This window comes from Myotis nattereri, assembly GCF_964212035.1.
Source record: "Myotis nattereri genome assembly, chromosome: X".
NCBI lineage: Eukaryota > Metazoa > Chordata > Mammalia > Chiroptera > Vespertilionidae > Myotis > Myotis nattereri.
Window position 1 is genome coordinate 109728514 of NC_138078.1, and position 15620 is coordinate 109744133.

At 42.8% G+C, this 15620-nt stretch overlaps 1 pseudogene across 1 annotated transcript; it reads right to left on the reverse strand.

Moving 5' to 3' along the window:
• Positions 1–2915: 2915 nt before the first annotated feature.
• LOC308536083 (CCAAT/enhancer-binding protein gamma-like) lies at positions 2916–3365 on the reverse strand (annotated as a pseudogene). Its single transcript has one exon. The product of its transcript is annotated as a CCAAT/enhancer-binding protein gamma-like (transcript).
• Positions 3366–15620: the final 12255 nt, after the last annotated feature.

Genomic DNA, 15620 nt, shown 5'->3' on the forward strand with positions numbered 1-15620 from the left:
CCCCACCCCTTTATATCTTTACTTTCAGTCACACTGGATGCTGACCGGTGCAATAACAAAGTGTTTCGGTGTAACTGAAACACGTCATTTAACTGAATTATTGCTGAGAACGTTGTTTTAATACTGTTACCAGTCAATGAAATTAGCTTTGTGAGATCCAGGTTTGTGGGATACTTTAAGACGACATGCACTAGGAACCTATATCTTTGCCCCAGTCTCTTTTCCCTAATCCATCTGGTTAAACATCTTCCTCCTCTGTGCAGCTCTCCCTTTTCAGACCCTTGAGTCATTCCTTACAAACTCAGGGAAAATCAAAGGGGTATCACAAAGCACCCTTCCACCAAGAGGTCGGACAACACCATGCACAGGAAAGTAAACCCCTGGAATAACTGGGTATTTTCCTGTCAGCCACTGAGCCTCAGCTAAATTTTGCCTTTGGTGCCTCTCTCTTTGCCTTGGCAAGTAAATTAACAACCGCAGTAACTTTGGGAAGACGCCCCGCCTGTCCCATCTGCCCAGCCCGGTCCCTCTTTTGCTGGGACACAGGTGAGCCCAGGGGCGGCGGGAAGGAGAAAGCCTGAAAGTCAGGAACCGCATGGCGTCCAGCCGCCCGGCAAGGCTTCCTTGGCCACTGAGTTCTGGAAGCCCGCGCCCCGCTGCTTTCCCACGCATATGCACACCTGTACCAGCCCTCCTGGAGCGTCCCGCCTCCAACCCGCGGTGCGAAGACAGGATCCCCTCCATGCCTGCCACGCAGCCCTGGGTGGCTCCCAGCTGCCCCTCTAGCCAGCTAGCGCCCAGCTTGGACAGGTAGAGGCCAATGCATCCACCGGCCGCGCTCTGCCACCCTCCACTCCGCGGAGTCCGGTTGGAGCCCTCACAGCACCCACCACTTACTCTGGAGTCTTCAGACACCCATAGAACCCAGCCATGGTGCTTCCGACGGAGTCAGCGGCTCGCCAGGAGCCTGGCCTGTTGGGGTTTATAGGAAACGGCACTGCGGGAGAACCGATGGGGATGCCACGCTCCAGGAGCTCTGAACGCCCAGCGCTCACACGCACGCAGCTCCAAACCAGCCGGCCGAAGCCAGATGAAGTTTCTTTTCCAAGGCCTCTCTCGTCTTCTGAACTAGGTCCAAAGAGGGCTGGGCTTGTTCCTTACATGGTTAGAACAGTTAACTCCCCTTTTCCCCCTGCCTCCAACTTCCCGCGACCACAGTATCCTCAGTGCGAAATACCAGATGCTCTTTCTTAGGATCTCTGTATCCCTGCAGGCTAACGAATGTGAGGAGGAGTTTGGAGGGGAAGAAGCCCAAAAGAGTTAGTGGAGACTGTTACCCAAGCAAAGAGGGACACTCCACAGCTTTGGGAAGCAAATGTAAATTAGTCGCTTTCAGGCATTTTTTATTCTGCAGGGTGGGGGGGGGGGCGGGGGGAGGGACAAAGGGGGTGGGGGGAGGGCAAGCACCAAAGGGAATTTAAATAGCTAGGCTGCAAGCATTCCCACCTCAATCTGAGCACTATTTTTGACCCGTCTAAACTGTTTTGTTTAATCCCAAAGAAAACAATTTACATCCTAAGCAAGTTTAGGGAAAAATAAAATAAAAACCACCAAGAATGTCAAAACTGTGAATAAAATTTGAATCCCCTTAAGATGGAAGTCCCCATCAATGATCATGTATATCAGTTATAACATCACTTACATTGCATGGATTCAAAGATAGTTCATCACATTGTGCCTACAGAAAATTGAAAGAACAGGAGGGAACAAAATGTGACCAGATGTTGGCTGCCCGGAAGATCCAATAGGGCATCTTTCCCAGCCACAGTCCCTGCCCTAGCATCTGAGACACAGAGATTTGCAACACTGTGATTTTTTAAGTGATTAGTAAGAATGTGAACAGCAAGACAAATGCAGATGCAGGTTTGGGCTCTTTTTAATTACTGAGAGAAATGAAGGGTTTAAAAAGGTCAAGATTTCTCCAGGGAAGGCAGGGGGTAGGGGGCAGTCATTAAATACCTCAGGACTGGACTGATCCGAGGGCCTAAGTCTTGCTTCCTTGAATAAAAAGGAAAAAAGCCAGGTTGGGGCCTCTTCCGGGACGGGGAGGGGGTGGTGCCTTGGCCAGTCTGTAGCAGAGGGCCTGCTTTCCTTCTTTAGTGGGCAATAGGCAACAAATACCCTGTTTCTGGAATTTCATTGGATGAGTAGACCAAGGACTAGGTTTATATTGTAGATACTGAATCCTGACCTGTGGCTAAAATTTCTAGCTAGAATGTATGGTTATTTCTCTATTCATATGTGGCTTATGCATTTAGTGTGTTTTTGCAATTATGTTTTAATCAAAGAATAATTTCTGGGGTGCCTACCCCAGAGGGTGGTTAGAAAAGACCAATTTTTAATTGATTTTATATTATTATTATTATTTGGTTTCTATAGCCCTAAAGATTTTTAATACAGAATTTAGAATAAAATCACAAATAGATTATCACAAACAGCATTCAACTTTTCTTAATCAAATTAACCATTTCCATTAAAATCCAGAACCTTCTGCAGGACCTGCCAATTCCTCATTCCTTTTGTCAACCGGGGGAGAAAAAAAAAAAAAAAAAGAGCATTTCTTGGGAAGTTGGGATTTATTAAGAACATCCTGGTCTGGGGCTTTTTTTTTTTTTTTTCACCATACACCTTAAAATTTTGTTTCTTTACCCCAATATCATTTTAAACCAGAAATTTGAATTACATGGCTAACAATTTTAGCTAATCAACTCTTCAGTGCTGATCCTAGGAAACAACCTTCAATGAATCTTTGGATAATGGAACAAGACAATGTTCAGCCATTGATATGAGTGGTGTAAGTCGTCAACACCTTTCATGTTCAAGCCACAAGTTGTGAAGTTGGGAAGGGGTGCAGTCTACTGTCCTGCATTATCAAAATTTGTAATATTTTCAGTGCTACTAGATTGCACGTTGTCTGCAAGGTTATGCGCATGCTCAAGAAACAAATCTTTCAGTACGCTTAATTCCTTAGTCAACAATTTAATTTTTGCTTCCAACCATTCATTCTCTTCTTTAAGCTGATTCACTCTCTGCAGGGTATCCTGAGCTTTCTGCTTGCTTTTCAACTGGCTCTTTTTCACAGCCATGTTGTTCCTCTCTCTGCGTTGAGTATACACATCACTGTTTCCATTTATAGGTGAACTCTTTTTGCTTTGCTTGCTTGGAGACACAGCCTTATCACCTCCCTTAGGGTCAGCGGGCACCAGCTGAGGAACCTGCTGTTAGCTGCTGGCATGAGCTGGAGTATGAATAACACTTATTCCATTCACTCCTGAAGTACCATTCTGCTGTGATATCTTGCTCATTTGGGCACTCTCTCTTGCCAACACAGAATGGGTAGAAATGAGGGCATGGCAATCAATGGTTTCCACTCTACACGGCCAAGAAATCTTCACATGTACCTGGTGTGACACAGTGGTTGAGCGTCAACCTATGAACCAGGAGGTCATGGCTCAATTCCAAGTCAGGGTATATGCCTGGGTTGCAGGCCCAATCCCCAGTAAGGGGTGTGCAGGAGACAGATGATCAATGATTCTCTCTCATCATTGATGTTTCTATGTCTCTCTCCATCTCTCCAGCTCTTTTCATCTCCACTCTGAGCAGCCCCAGCCCCAGCCATCAGGCCTGCCCCAACTCAGGCCTGACAAAGAACTTAATTGATTTTAAAGAGAGGAAGGGAGAGGGAGAGGAAGAAGGGGAGGGGGAGGGAGAGAGAGAGAGAGAGAGAGAGAGAGAGAGAGAGAGAGAGAGAGAGAGAATCTATGTGAAAGAAAATAGCGATCAGTTGCCTTCCATATGACCTTACCAGGGATGGAATCCACAACCTGGGTATGTGCCCTGACTGGGAACCAAACCTATGACTTCCCATGCACAACAATGCTCCAATCAACTGAGCCACACAGAACAGGACAGGAAAGACCAATTTTAATATTGGCCAGAGAAGAAATTAATTAGGAAGGCAAATCTTACACCCAAATAGAACACACATGGAATTTTGTTTTTTGATTATTCATGCTTTGTGCTTATTTGGCCTACTCCTTTATTTCATTGCTCTGAATAAGCTGCAGTAGAAGTTCCACAGAAAATCTACCATTCAATTCCCAGACTATACTGATGGCTCCTTCTCCTGAACTCTCATAGCACTTGTGGTCAGGGCTCTGAAGTCAGAGCTGAGTTCAAATCCTGGCTCTGTCTAAATTTAAGAGGTGTGATAACTGCATTAGGATTTTGTGGAAAAATGTCTTTGTTCTTGCAATATACATGCTGAAGTATTTAGAGGTGAAGTATAATGATGTCTGCAAGTTTTGCTCAAATAGGTCAGAAAAATGAAAGAGAGAGAGAGAGAGAGGACGATAAAACCTGTGGTAGAATGTTAACATTTGTGAAGCCTATATGGATCTTCATTGTACTATTATTTCTTTTTCTTTTTAATCCTAACCCAAGGATATTTTTCCATTGATTTTTCTTTTAGAGAGAGTGGAATGTAGAGGGAGAGACAGAGAGAGAAACATCAATGTAAGGACACACATTGATTAGTTGCCTCCCACGCACGCCCCAACCAGAGCCAGGGATCTAGCCTGCAACCGAGGTACCTGTCCTTCACTGGAATTGTAACTGGGACCCTTTAGTCCACAGGTGCTCTATTCACTGATAGGGCAATTCTTTCTTTTTTGAAAAATTTTTATTGATTGATTTTAGAGAGAGAAAGAGAGGGGAGAGGAAAATACTGATGTGTTGTTCCACTTATTTATGCATTCATTGGTTGATTTTTGTATGTCCCCTGACCTGGGATTGAACCCAAAACCTTGGCATATCTAGGTGATGTTGTAACCAATTGAGCTAACTAATCAGGGCTATACTATTCTTTTAACCTTCCTGTTGTTTTGTAGTGTTTTCAAAATTAAAAGTTGGAAATAAAAATCTTAGCTCCATCTGCCTTATCAACTGTGCAGTAGTAAATTATTTAGTCCTTGCAAATCTGAGTTCCTTTGTCTCTAAAATGGAGATATTAATAGATCCTATCAGCACAGGGTTGTTATAAGGATTTAAATTAGATAATAAACATAATGCTCTTAAGCATGTTTCCTGTCCCTTAGGAAGGCCTCATTAACTGATAGGAATTACTATTATCATACTATTGTTATTTAATATTTGATTACTCACTGTCTTATATTGTTCTCAAGGTGTTTCAAATGCAAATATCCTGTCTCCTTAACTTGGACTTTAAGCTTTTAGAGAACAAGACACATTTCTTACATTTTTCTTTTACTTACTATAATATCTAGCACAGCACCTTGTAATTCACAGATAGTGAATAGAATACCTTGTTGAGTTGACTTTGAGATTACTATTCTGTGGGATCTTTGGTTATAGCATAGACTTGAAAATTATCATGTGACCAAAGGCCATTCATTATTTATTAAAGACCAATAGAAGATAATGTTAGCATAGCCTGGTGGGAGCTGGGTAAGAAGATAGAACTATAAAACATTTATTTAAGGAATAGATTTTTTTACTTCTTAAAATTGAAGGTTGATTCCTTCATGCACAGCCAGACTTTTGGGGAAAAGTGTCTACCTTTTATAAATGCCAAGAGGGCATACATTTCATTGCTTGGCTTCCAGGATAGGGATGACTTCCACTAAGCAATTTGGGCATTCCTTAGATGCCAAGACAATAAGGCAGATTTTTAGGGTTGCAGGGCACAGCTGCCCCTCCCAATGAAAGGGAGAGTGCAAACACTGCAAGTGATCCCCACTTCTTGAATAAATGCCTCTGTTGCTTTAGAAGGGAGTTCAATCTTCCTGACTCTAATTTATGATTTCAGTGAGTCTAAAACATGCAGGGTAGAACCAGGCCAAGTAGCTCAGTTAGTTAGAGCCTTGGCGATCTCCAGGGTTTAGAGTTCAATATTTCCCCTTCCCCAGTCAGGACACATACAAGAATCAACCAATAAATGCATAAGTGGAATAACAAAAAATAATGTTTCTCCTTTCCTTCCTCTCTCTCTCTCTTTCAAATAAATAAATAATATTTAAATTAAAAAATAAAACATTGAAGGTAAATTCGAATAAACCTTTAGAACTGACTCAACAACCTTGCCAAGACTTTTAAACACATGGCTCTTGAAAAAAATTCCTGTAATCACTAGAGCCTGAAATGGAGAATGGTGAAACTCTAGAGCAGATGCAAGCCATTCCAGAAGGTTCCTCTCAATCCCTGTCTCTCCTCCCTTTCCTTTTGGCTTCTGTCTCCCTCCTTCCTTTTTCCCTCTCCCCTCCGTCTACCTCCTGAGGCTCACTGAACCAATTCCCACTAAAGTCTGGCAAAGAAACGGTGGGTTTAGGGGTTAGGAATGAGAGAGACAAAGCAGTTTAGTGTCTAAATCCGTGTGACCCTGCTGATCACAGCATCCCAAATGGAGTGACATCTCACAAATCCTGGGAAGATTACCTAGAAAGCTGAGTTATGGCTTCTATGGGGCCATTCATCCAGACATCTCAGAGAGCCTTCAGAATATCTGCCCTCGCCAAAACCGGTTTAGCTCAGTGGATAGAGCGTCGGCCTGCGGACTGAAGGGCCCCAGGTTCGATTCTGGTCAAGGGCATGTACGTTGGTTGCGGGCACATCCCCAGTAGGGAGTGTGCAGGAGGCAGCTGGTCGATGTTTCTCTCTCATCGATGTTTCTAACTCTCTATCTCTCTCCCTTCCTCTCTGTAAAAAATCAATAAAAATATATTTTAAAAAAAAGAATAAACCAATAAATTAAAAAAAAAAAAGAATATCTGCCCTCATAACACCCTAGGGAGTCTGGGGGCAAGTGAGATTCAGAAATTAAAGACCAACAGGGCCAGAACCATCTCTAAGGAAGCTGGACCTGGAAACTACACACAATGTTGCAGGGACCTTTCCCAGCCCCAACATTTGTAAACAGGTCAAGTCTGATGCAAATTAACATTAAGGAAGGAGGAGGTAGAAATGGGGAAGAGAAAGCCAATAAGATACTAAAGTGGGGGCTGGGGAGGGGGAGGAGAGGGTGCCTCCCTGGGATTGGAAGGTTGAAAAGGAGGAATGCTTACATAATGATGCTTACAAAGGCATTTACTTGCTAATGGTAGTGCTCATCCTGAGGATTTTTTCCTTCAAATCCTCTTTCCACTCCTCCTCCTCCACCAGGCAGTCTTCAGCGCCATTGAGAATCGCTTGCTGAATGGACACCTTGGATTGGGGGAGGGAAGAAACAGCAGGAAATGCACCATCACTTGCTACACTGCATGCTGGTGCTTGTGCTTGTGGTGGAGGAAAGCAACCAGATTTGGAAGAAATCTGTCTTATATAGAATGTTTAGAATGTAGTTTTATTACTCTCAGGCTATATATCCAATAACACAAACTTGACTCCAGGTGTGGTCCTAGGGGACCCGCCTGACTTAACAGAGATGAGAAGAGTTTATAAATTGACATTCTGAAATGTTTCTAAATGCACACCCATCCATCCTCCTGCTAAATTTGCCCTTGTTTCAGGTGTTCCCTTTCCTGAGTAGAAACTGGAGCTCAGATGGTGTCAATGATGATGAGAGCAAAGGTGCAAGGATGTGGAAGATCCTTGCCAGTTTCTTGCTGATGCATTCATTTCCTTTCCCCTGGCTGTGTGAAAACTCCAAAACTGATTCCCTTCACTCCCTCCCTCCCCCAGCTTCCTGGCCCTCAAGGTCCTCAGGATGAAACAGTTCTCAGGAAGGAGGAGAAATCCAATTTTCTTTTCCCTCACCTCCAGTCATGGCCAAAATAATTATCTCCAACCTGAAAACCACCAGGAAAGAGAAAGCGACCACATTTATTACTCACACTTCACTTAGCCCAGAGCTTAGAGGTGTGAGGCAGCTGGGGCCCCACAGCTGCCATCTCCGGGGTGAGAAACCCTGCCAAACTGCACTTCCCCCTACAAGTAGCACTGTCCATAGACTCCATGCCCCTCTTTACACAACCATCAACCCAGAGAGCAAAGGCCTAGTCAGGGATGCCACCTTCAATGAAGAAGGGAGATTTTGCTTGATACAGTAAATGGGGTTTTTACCACCATGACAAGCAGAAAACTGTTCTGGTTTCCATGTCCAGGCAGCTGAGAGGGAAGTGACCCCCTGGGCCTGGAATCAGTGATTCACACTGGCCTACCCAAACAGCCTCCTGCTGTCATTTTATTTCCTTCATTACTTAACATCCTGGAGAAGGAGTTCCTAGTTCTTCCTCTTAGGCCACTGGCATCCTGAGTTGAATGGCTGGTCAGTGGGACAAGTAAAGGCATGTAGCCAGGGCAGCTGGCCTCCAAGAACTCCCAAAAAAAGAAAGAAAGAAAAAAAGGGTTGAAAAAAAATCTAACCTCACACAAACTTATAAAATGACTATACATAAAAGCCCTTCTCTACTCTTCATCCCCAATAAGTCCATACTCTACTTCTTGGGTTCCCTCCAGGAAACAGAAAGTCGTATGCATAAAAATACTTTTTGCTTCTTTTTACTTACAAAAACAACAACAACAAAAACCACCACCACCAATAAACCAAACAAACAAAAAAACACAGATCATACTCTACACAGCTTTTTCATTTGCTTTTCTTCTACCTAATAAGCTTATCTTGGCACTCTCTGTCTCCCAAGCCAGGAAGGTGTCTCTCATTTTTTGATAACTGCAAATCAACAGACTCTCAAATGACCCTTGGGAATAAAAATTTGAGGACTTCCCTAGCCGGTTTGGCTTGGTGGACAGTCAGTCGGCCTGCGGACTGAAGGGTCCCAGGTTCAATTCTTGTCAAGGGCACATGCCAGGGTTGCGGGCTTGGTCCCCTGGGGGCATGCAGGAGGCAGCCAGTCAATGATTCTCTCTCATCATTGATCTCTCTCTCTCTTCCTTTCTCTCTTAAATCAATAAAAATATTTTTTTTAAAAAAATTGAGAACTGCTACATTGCTCTCTCTCTCATACTTACCCCAAAGTCTCTGTCCTGTTTCCTCAGAACCTCAGAGCCTGCTGTGTGCCAGCTAACAATAATTGATAGTAGTAATCACACCAACAGATTAACATGCTGTTGTCTCAAGTCACAAAGAGCATAGGCCTGCTAAGAGGGTCCCAAAGAATGGTATTAGAGGTAAGAGGTTCAGGTATCATGGCAGGTCCAATGTCGATTCTATTTAAGTTGAGGTGGAATGAGGAAAGGATATAGATGTTCAGGCCACCTCCTATATGCCATCTTTTTAACTGCTGAATTTAACTGCTCTGGTGAATTACTACTGGCCTCAAGATGACTTAGCTTTTACTCCTCAATACTGGCCCAAACAAGGGCCCAAGAGAAGGGAATAAACAGAGGAAAAGAAAGGTCTCTTTTTTAATTAATTTTTTTATTTTGAGGTGTGGCTCAGTGGTTGAGCATTGACCTATGAACCAAGAGGTCATGGTTCAATTCCCAGTCAAGGCACATGCCCAGGTTGTGGTCTCAATCCCCGGTGTGGGGATGCAGGAGGCAGCCAATCAATGATTCTCTCTTGTCATTAATATTTCTATCTCGCTCTTCCTCTCTCTGAAATCAATAAAAATATATTTAATTTTTTTATTTTGAGCTAGATTTACACGCAGTTGCAAGAAATAATACAGAAAGATCTCACATACTTTTTACCCCATTTCTCCCAATGGTAACAGCTTGCAAAACTATAGCACACTATCACAACCTGGGGATTGACATTAATACAATCAGAGAACTTTTCCATCTCTACAAGGACCCTTCATGTTGTCCTTTTATAGCCACCACTACATCCTTCCCACCCCAATCCCTCCTCAACCCCTGGCAACAACTAATTTCTTCTCCATTTCTACATGCTATTTCATTTCAAGAATGCTATTAAAATAAAACCATACAGAATTGCTACAGCCACTATGAAAAACAGTATAGAGGTTCCCCCAAAAAGTAAAAATAGAACTACTATATAATAGCCAAGACATGGAAACAACCCAAGTGTCCATCAACAGATGAATGGATAAAGAAAATCACACACACACACACACACACACACACACACACACACAAATGTTATTCAGCCATAAAAAGAAGGAAAACCTCAGATTTGTGACAACATGGATGGACCTTCTTGAGGGCATTATGTCAAGTGAAATGAGTCAGATAGAGAAAGACAAATACTGTCCGACCCCAATTATATATGGAATCTAAAAAAGCCAAACTCATAGAAACAGAGACTAGAATACTGGTTGTCAGGGGATGGGAGTTATGGGAAATGGGGAGATTTTAGCCAAAGGGTAAAAACTTCCAGTTGCCGAAACCGGTTTGGCTCAGTGGATAGAGCGTCGGCCTGCGGACTGGGGGGTCCCGGGTTCGATTCCGGTCGAGGGCATGTGCCTGGGTTGCGGGCATATCCCCAGTGGGAGATGTGCAGGGGGCGGCTGATCGGTGGTTCTCTCTCATCGATGTTTCTAGCTCTCTGTCTCTCTCCCTTCCTCTCTGTGGAGAATCAATAAAATATATTTAAAAAAAAAAAAAAAAGCTTCCAGTTATAAGATGAATAAGTTCTTGGATCTAATGTACAGCATGGTGACTGTAGTTAACAACACTGTATTATATACTTGAAAGTTGTTGAGAGAGTAAATCTTAAATGTTTTCACCATAAAAAAGGCAATTATGTCACATGATGGAAGTGCTAACTAACTTTATTCTGATAATCATTTTGTAATATATACATGTATAAATCATTACATTGTACACTGTAAACTTACACAATGTTATGTATCAATTATATCTCAATAAAGCTGGAAAAACTGATACAGTAGGACTTTTGGTTTCTAGTTCCATAGGTAAAGAGTTTAGATGTCACCACTGTGTCCTAACAACAAGTAAAAAGCTGAACAAACTGAAAAATCAACAACTCTTCTTGGATCCACTGAGGGAAAACTGCTGCCCCTAAGATTGGAAAGACAGTCAAGCAAATACAGGGAGCTTCCCAAGGTGGCTTCCTGAAGCGAAGAGTCATAAGCAGAAACTGCGGCAGAAGCCAGTGTCAGGGTAGGAAAACCTGAATTGTAACTGATGAATTAGTGAATGTTCAGTGTGGACAATTCGGAAAATTAAAAACTAGCTAGGCTAAAGTAAAAAAGGTTATAAACTACTAAGATCAGAAATGAAAGCAGGGACATCACTATCAATCCTATGAACATTAAAAGGATAAATAAAGAATACTATGGAACAACTTTAAGCCCACAAATTTGATAACCTAGATGAAATGGGCCAATTCCTTGAAAGACACAATTTGCCAAATTCACACAAGAAGAAATAGGCAATCTAAACAGGCATATATCTCTTACACAAATGAATTATTAAAATTGCTTATTATATAAATTACTTAAAATTATTTATTTGGAAGTAATAACACTCCAAAACAGAAAGCACTAGGCCCAGGTGGGTTCACTGGTGAATTCTACCAAACATGTGAGAAAGAAAATATGCCAGTTTTTGATAATCTCTTTCAGAGGATGGAAGCAGAGGGACTACTTTCTAACTCAATCTTTGAGGCCAGCATTACCCTAATACCAAAACCAGACAAAGAAATTGCAAAAGAAAAAACTACAGCTCTGCCAAGGTAGCTCAGTTGGTTAGAGAATCGTCTTGATACACCAAGGTTGCCAGTTCAAACTCTGGTCAGGACACATACAAGAAGTAACCAATGAATGCATAAATAAGTCAAATAACAAACCAATGTCTCTCTCCTCTCTCTCTCTCAAAAGTCAATAAATAAAAAAAAAGAAAACTACAGACCAATATCTCTCATAAACAAAGATACATAAATTCTTAACAAAAATATTATCAAATCAAATCCAATAATATATAAAAATAATTATCTACACTAATAATATACAAATACGTAAATTAACCATACCTCTGTGACACCTCACAGCCAATCAGAAGGGAATATGCAAATTAGTGGGACAAAGATGGCAGGGGCCATGGAGCCAGCTGGAGCAGGCAGGAGGCTTGGGTCGCCCCCGCCAATGGAGGAAGCCAAGCTTCCCACCTGTCTGGGCCAGCTACTGAAGGAGGAGCCTGTGGGCAGCGGCCACGGAGCCGGTCTGAGTGTGCGGGAGACTTGGGTCACTCAGGCCAGCCACTGAGGGAGGGGCCTACAAGCGGCCCTCAGCCCCTCACCCAAGCTCACCAGGCACCCCAGTGGGACTCCCACCCTGAAGGGGGTGTGGCCAGCCTGAAAATGGCCCTCAGCCCCTTACCCAGGCTGGCCACGCCCACAGGGATTGGGCCTATACCTGCAGTCGGACATCCCCCAAGGGGTCCCAGATTGGAGAGGGTGCAGGCCTGGCTGAGGGACAACCACCCCCCTGTGCACGAATTTCATGCACTGAGCCACTAGTATATCATAACCATATGAGATTTATTCCAGGTATGCAGGGCTAGTTCATTCAAAAATCATTAATGACCTGGCCAGTATGGCTCAGTTGGTTGGGTGTTATCTCGTGCACAAGAAAGTTGTTGGTTCTGTCCCAGGTCAGGGCACATGCCCCATTATGGGTTCGACCCCTGGTGTGGGGTGTGTAGGAGGCAGCCAATCCATGTTGGAAGCAACTTACCAATGTTGCATTCTCACATCAATGTTTCTCTCTCTTCCTTTCTTTCTAGACGTCAATAAACTATTCTTTAAAAAAATCAAATAATGTTATCCATCATATCAGCAGACTAAAACAGAAAAATCATGTGATCATATCAGCAGATGCAGAAAAGTCACCTGACAAAATTTAACACCCATTCATGATAAAAACTCTCAATAAACTAGGAATAGAACTTCCCCAACTTGATTTTTTAAAAACACAAAAAAAAGCCCGGCCAGTGTGTCTCAGTGGTTGAGCATCAACCTATGAACCAGAAGGTCACGGTTAGATTCCAGTCAGGGCACATGCCTGGTTTACGGGTTCGATCCCCAGTGTGGGGTGTGCAGGAGGCAGCCAATCAATGATTCTCTCTCATCATTGATTCTTCTCTCTCTCTCTCTTCCTTCCTCTCTGAAATCAATAAATATATATTTTAAAAATACAAAAAAGCTACAGCTAACATATTTGTCTAAGATCAGGAATAAGTCAAGGATGCCCCCTCTCACCAGCTCTTTTCAACTTCATACTGGAAGTACTAGCTAATGCAATAAGACCCAAAAAAGGGATAAAAGGTATACAGATTGAATCTCCCCCTTAAAACCCTTAGGAGGAGGACCCAGTGGGCTCCCCCCACCCCAGCACACCCATGCCTTTTCCTTTCCCTTACCCTCTCCCCCCTCCATTCACCAGGCACTTTATCTTTTTTTTTTAAAAAAAAGGTATATAGATTGAAAAGAAAGAAACAAAACTACCTTTATTTGCAAATGGCATAAGTGTCTATGTCGAACATCTGAAAGAACTGATAAAAAGACTACTAGAACTAATAAGTGATTAAAGCAAGGTTGCAGAATACAAAGGTTAATATACATATGTCAATCAATTTCTTTTTTTTCCTTTTATAACTTTTTTTAGTTAAATCGTTATTGTTCAGATTATTACAGTTGTTCCTCTTTTTTCCCCCCCATAGCTCCCCTCCACCCGGTTCCCACCCCACCCTCTGCCCTTCCCCCACACACACACTGTCCTCATCCATAGGTGTACGATTTTTTAATATATATTTTATTGATTTTTTACAGAGAGGAAGGGAGAGAGATAGAGAGTTAGAAACATCGATGAGAGAGAAACATCGATCAGCTGCCTCCTGCACATCTCCTACTGGGGATGTGCCCGCAACCAAGGTACATGCCCTTGACCGGAATCGAACCTGGGACCTTTCAGTCTGCAGGCCGAGGCTCTATCCACTAAGCCAAATCGGTTTCGGCGGTGTAAGATTTTTGTCAAGTCTCTTCCCGAATCCCCACACCAATTTCCCCCCGAGAATAGTCAGTCCACTCCCTTTCTATACCCCTGATTCTATTATATTCACCAGTTTATTCTGTTCATCAGATTATTTATTCACTTGATTTTTAGATTCACTTGTTGATAGATGCATATTTGTTGTTCATAATTTGTATCTTTACCTTTTCTTCTTCCTCTTCTTAAAGGATACCTTTCAACATTTCATATAATACTGGTTTGGTGGAGATGAACTCCTTTAGCTTTTTCTTATCTGTGAAGCTCTTTATCTGACCTTCTATTCTGAATGATAGCTTCGCTGGATAAAGTAATCTTGGTTATAGGTTCTTGCTATTCATCACTTTGAATATTTCTTGCCACTCCCTTCCGGCCTGCATAGTTTCTGTTGAGAAATCAGCTGACAGTCATATGGGTACTCCCTTATAGGTAACTGACTGTTTTTCTCTTGCTGCTTTTAAGATTCTCTCTTTGTCTTTTGCTATTGGCATTTTAATTATGATGTGTCTTGGTGTGGTCCTCTTTGGATTCCTTTTGTTTGGGGTTCTCTGTGCTTCCTGGACTTGTAAGTCTATTTCTTTCACCAGGTAGGGGAAGTTTTCTGTCATTATTTCTTCAAATAGGTTTTCAATATCTTGCTCTCTCTCTTCTTCTGGCACCCCTATAATTCAGATGTTGGTACGTTTGAAGTTGTTGCAGAGGCTCCTTACGCTATCTTCATATTTTTGGATTCTTTTTCTTTTTGTTTTTCTGGTTGAGTGTTTTTTGCTTCTTCGTATTTCATATCTTTGACTTGATTCTTGTGATCCTCTGGTCTGCTGTTGGAACTCTGTATAATATTGTTTATCTTAGTCAATGTATGCTTAATTGTTAGTTGGTCTTTTTTCATAACCTCAAGGGTTTCACTAGATTTCTTGAGGGTCTCACTAAATTAATCGGTGGTTTCTAGAAAATTCTTGAGAAACCTTATAAGTGTGGTTTTGAACTCTATATCCAGTAGTTTGCTTTCCTCCATTTCTGTTATTTGTGACCTGTTTCTTTGTCTCCGCATTTTGGCTGCTTCCCTGTGTTGATAGAGTGGCTTTCTGTGCTAGGTGTTCTATAGGGCCCAGTGGCTCAGCCTCCCCAATTACCTGAGGTGGACACTCTTGGTGCACCCCTTTGTGGGCTTTGTGCACAGTCTTGTTGTAGTTAAGCCTTGATTGTTGTAGGTATCACTGGGAAGAATTGACCTCCAGGCCAATTGGCTGTGAGAATCAGCTGTGTCTGCAGTGGGAAAACAGCTGGGGCAAGACTTGCTTCAGTGGGGCTTTGGTGCCCACTGAGTCTGCCCCCTGAGTGTGCCCCTTATGGATCTGAGGAGTTGTAATCTGGATGGTCCCACTCTGACCACTGGGTACACTGGCTCTTGGATCTCTAAGGAGGTGCTAATTTATCCTCTGCCTGAGTCTACCCAGCAGGAGCTATCTGAAGAGATCTTCAGATTCCTCTTCTTTGTTTGGGGTTTGGAGGTGCCCAGGTGAGGCCCAGCTGTGCAGCAATGCAAGCTGCTGTGGGGCCTTGGGCCTTCTTTTGGAAGTTCTGGGTCTCTCTGACCCAGCTGCAGTTTGT